The sequence below is a fragment of the Globicephala melas genome, chromosome 3, assembly GCF_963455315.2.
Source record: "Globicephala melas chromosome 3, mGloMel1.2, whole genome shotgun sequence".
Lineage (NCBI taxonomy): Eukaryota > Metazoa > Chordata > Mammalia > Artiodactyla > Delphinidae > Globicephala > Globicephala melas.
The window spans coordinates 8,922,039-8,927,061 of record NC_083316.1 but is presented as its reverse complement, the minus strand read 5'-3'; the positions used below and the strand labels follow the sequence as shown (position 1 = coordinate 8,927,061).

At 43.3% G+C, this 5,023-nt stretch overlaps 1 pseudogene; it reads right to left on the bottom strand.

Moving 5' to 3' along the window:
* Positions 1 to 4,125: 4,125 nt before the first annotated feature.
* On the bottom strand, positions 4,126 to 4,468 carry LOC115853145 (large ribosomal subunit protein eL42-like; annotated as a pseudogene).
* Positions 4,469 to 5,023: the final 555 nt, after the last annotated feature.

Sequence of the window (5,023 nt, the reverse complement as noted above, 5' to 3'; positions counted from 1 at the left end):
TTCTTTTGAAAAAATTAACTTGTTTTCTAAAATAAAATATAAATTTACCTGTTTTTCAGCAGAACTTTGAGATTCTCAAAGAATGAAAATGCAGGGTCCAGGTACACAGTATCTAATATCTGTACAGTGCTTTTAAACCTATGACCATGTTTTAGTACCTACTTTTTATTTTCACAACACTGTGAGTTCAATATCAAATTTTCAGCTATTACCATTCTTAGATGAAGAGACTTAGGCACAGACCGCTAATTGCCACAGATGACATGACAGAATACTGCTGAGGTCCTTCCATATCGGGGTTCTCACTTCAGCGGTGTCCATTACCCAACAAAGAACACAGGTTGACCTGAAAGGGCAACTTCTCCACACTTTCCATGGCGGTCTGGTCCCCATTCATTTTATGTCAAGTTTTGAGGCTCTGCAACTCAACAGAGATAGGGGAGAATAAAAGGCTTGGGAAAAGTTCAAAAACAATGGACTCCATCTGAATTTGAAAAATGGAACCTAACAGAGGAAACTTGGAAAAAAGAGGAATGGGGAAGACAAGGCAGAATACAATTGTTCATACAAAAATCAGAATTTTTTTAAAATCCAACTAGAATTAATCAAGTTTAGACCTGAATTAAAGCAATGAAAACTTGAAAGTTTGCAAATAAGGTCCCATTAAGCCCCCTGCGGAGTTGCAGATGCAGGATCCTCGGTAGGATTCACAGGGCAAGGTAGAAGTAGGAGACAGCTGATGACAGATGATGATCTCCAATCCTTGTTTAAAGCTTCCCAAATCATTACCCTCCACCCTCTCATCTCTGCTAAGTTACTCTCTGTACAGAGCTTTGGCAGGGAACCTGGCCCGCAGTTTTCATTGCCCTTGTGGACATTGGAAATAACCTGTTGCAATTAAAAAAAAGTCAGGATTGGAAATCAGGAGACCTAGTCCTAGACTTGCTTCCACTATGGACCAGCCTGATGACCCTTGACAAGGCGTTAAACCCCTGGGGACAGCGTTTCTCCCTTGTGGAATGACTGTATTGAACTAGCGGAACTTTAATGTCACTTTTTGCCTTGAACTTCAATAAGCCAGTCCAGATGAAGAGAAAATAGTTAAATCCCTGAAGTTTAACTGAGATCCCTAGAATCTCTAGCTTGTCTTTTCTCCCCGTTTCTGTCCAAGCAGTGTCTTCAGTTCTCATTTCCCCATTAAAATAGAGTAGAGCTGATTCCAGCATTTGTACTTTGTCAGAAAGCCTTTTATACCAACCTGTTGTCTCCCGTTATATTTATACAAGTCTCTGAGTCTACAGTAGCCCAGATGAATGGAGTTGCAGCCAAAGCCGAGAGGAGAGATTGAACGTGTAATAAGAATGTCCTCTCAGCTCTTGCTAAGCCTTGCCCTGTGGATAACCTGGCTAGAGCCATTTCAGAAAGTCTGGGAGGTTGGGTCAAAAGAGGGAACGTGGGGGCTTGCCTCCTCCACCGCGCACCCACCCCACCTCCGCCTTTCCCTTCTCTTCATCCCATCTCTTCCCAGAGGGAGGCCCAGGAGGATAGCACGTGTGGGCAGAGGTCTGGGGGTCTTCTTGCCATTGGACCCTGAGCCTGCAAAGTACATCTTCCCTGGGGTCCACACATTTGGGGGACTCTGCACACCTCTCAACACACGCAGGAGCCAATCGTGTGTAGAATATTCCATTGCAGACAAGTAAAACCTGTGACAAGGTAGATCTGACAGACTATACCTAAGAGTTATTGGGGCTTCGTGATAATTAGGAATAAACAATAAGAAGTCCATTGGTCTGGTTTGTGAATGGAATCTATTGCCTGCTATATCAGTAAGCAAAGGAGGTTGCAGCCATCAAGCCATCACATTACAGCCTTCCCGATGGTGAGCCCCGAGGGAACTCAGGATGAAATCAGGCTGCCCAGCATCTAAAGCAGTCAGCCGCTGCAGCCACCCCCAGTAGTGCCCCCTGAGGAGACTTAGGATGTGAAAGCACAGGATACTGGCCCCAGATAGCTGAGGTGCATGTCACAGGAATGACTTCAGTGAGCCCAGACTCTTGCATCTTCCCATACACAGAAAAGCGCTAAATTCCTTAACTTGAGATGTCTGTTCTTCCTTAATTAGCAGTAACCTTTTGATGTTCCGACTACCTGGTCTTTGTTACAGAAACTCCTGTGTATCCTGGCTCCCTCTCTTAACTCTTTGGAGCAGTCCCTCAGAGTGATCTGAGATGCTGCGTCCCAGGCTTAAGTCCTCAGTTTTGTCTGCCAAATAAAACACAATTCTCAACTTTTAGGTTCTGCATTTTTTTTTCCAAGTCGACACAGTTGTGTCTGGGGGCTTTTCACTTTGCTGGCCCCTGGTTTCTCCGGGTGACAGTCTTCCCTGCTCTTTTGTACTATTGAATTCTAGTACCTTGCTCGCACTCACTCTCACACCCCCAAACACACTCAGGGGATTTAACTCTGTGCAACAAGGGTTTCATTCTCTTGGAAATCTGTGTCTTCTGCTCCATGAGATTTCCTGGGTTCTGTCCCAGACGCCCAGTTTCACCCTTCACATGCCCAGATTCCCAGAACTCTGCCTTCACGTCCTTCCTCTTCATCCTTTTACCTGTAGCATCCCTAATCACCCCCTCGGGAAAGGTCTCCACCACCAGCACAGTGAGTGTGGGCTTTGACTAGTAGATAAATGAAAAGGAAATAAGGAAGCTCAAGAAAGGGAGAGAAACAAAGTCTCCAAACATCCAGAGATGCAGAGGACTTATCTTCTCTGATCTTCTCAAGGCCACTCCACTTTGACATCTCTTATTTTTCTTCTGAATACAGTGCCTAGAAGTAAACTGAGAAAATATGTAAAATAAGAACACATGAATAAGTACCAAGAACATGAAACTGGGACTCCAACTCTAGAATCTGATGATTCCTTGGAAAACTGTTTCTAACAGACGTGTGTGTCTGACCTTTGAGATCCAGAAGGTCAGACACACCATGACATTTAAAGCACCTCTCGCTGTGTATGAAATGTTCATCCCCATAGGGAGGGGAGGAGAGGATGCAAGTTACAGCCCAGATCAAGGTAGATTGATCTGCAGGAAACCAGGAAGCCGGAAAAAAAGAGAAGGGAGCTGAAATTTCAGGAAGGGGCTTTCTTCACTAAAAAGTCAAGTAATCGGGCTTCCCTGGTGGCACAGTGGTTGGGAGTCCGCCTGCCGATGCAGGGGACACGGGTTCGTGACCCGGTCTGGGAAGATCCCACATGCCGCGGAGCGGCTGGGCCCGTGAGCCATGGCCACTGAGCCTGCGCGTCTGGAGCCTGTGCTCCGCAACGGGAGAGGCCACAACAGTGAGAGGCCCGCGTACTGCAAAAAAAATAAAAATAAAAAAGTTAAAAAAAAAAAAGTCAAGTAATCAAATCCAGCTTAACAACACAGATGCTACAGGCTGTGATCAGAGAATTTTAAATAACCAGCAAACAAGACTTCCTTCAAACATGGGTTTCTTCCTCCTGCGAGAAATAGAATAGTCAGTGCATCTACTCTTACAGCAGGAGAGGAGGGGGGAAAATAAAGGAAGAAAACGTGAATATCCAGAAAAACATCCACTTGCTGTGATGCCTTAAAAAAAGCAAAAATATTGACTCTGTATTAATCAAGGAGGAACAGCCACACGCAGCTTCCCAAAGAAGAAGTAGTTATGGTTACTGCACTTTGGAAAGCAGGAGTGGAGGGAAGTGTCACTTTAAATAACTGCAATTTAAGCAAAACAACAGCTTAATAAAGTGTCAGCAGCTCCCTCACAGTTTAAAAACAGATGGGCTTTGCTACTCAGGAAGAAAGAATTTTTCGACGTGCTGAGATTTGGAGAGTCTGTCATCGCCCTTTACTGAACCATTAAAACTCTGAAAAGCAGAAATAATGATACAATTTCCATTTCACTTCAGAAACTTTGGTGCTGTATGTTTCATGTGGTCAACAGTACAAAACCATCATCGTTTTCACATTATTATACAGAGAACAGACAGTTATATATTTGCAAACTTTGAATAAGATTTTAGCTAAAGTATTTTTTTACAATCTTTTCATCTTTTTTTTTTTTTAAAAAAAAAAACATAATCTCAAGACTTTATTGTCTTTGGAATGAAACAGGATACGAAGCTGAGAACTGGATCACTTGGTCCTTTCTCTTCTTATCTTTTCCCAGTTCAGGATGTTTGCATCTCTTAAGAGCCAGCGTTCTCCTAGACCTGCAGTTGGGCTCAATGCATTCAAACCTCAGCACAATCTTCTTGGTAATTTTAGGCTTTTTCTGGAAAATCAGTTTAGTCTGCCCACCGTAGCCACTCTGCTTCTTGTTATAATGCTGCTTTCCCTGGGCACACAGAGTCCTTGCCCTTCCTGTTCTGAGGGATTGGTGCCTGCCATACTTCTTAACAGAAAGTCTGACGGGTTTTAGGAACGTTCACCATGTTTACGTGAAAACCGTTGTCATGGAAAAAAAGCTTTTTATTTTTTCCTGATCGAATATTCAGGATGCTAACAAAATAGCTAATATTTCAACGCCAGACCTATGAATACTGTATGTGTGTGTGCACGCACAAACGTGCGCCCACATGTGTATGCATGAGTGTGTGTGTGTGTGTGTGTGTGTGTATTTCAGCTATGCAAGGTATAGCTTTCCTTCCTGCCACAGAGAGGGTGGGCATCTCCTTCCAGGATGTCCAGAATTATTCTAGTTTTAGCCATGGAAAGTTCCAGTTTCCTGGGAAATTCCTCTATCCTAAGCAAACCAGGACTGTTATTTACGCTAGTCACAGGAGACTTTACCTCAGTGCTGTCAGATGCTACTATAAATTGCTGTAGAGTCTTTTTTCCTTTCTTTTTCAAGTTTATTGACATATAATTGATACATAATATTGTGTAAGTTTAAAGTGTACACCATGTTGATTTGATACATTTATACACTGCAATGTGATCACCACCAGGGTGTTAGCTAATACATACCTCTATCACATCACATAATT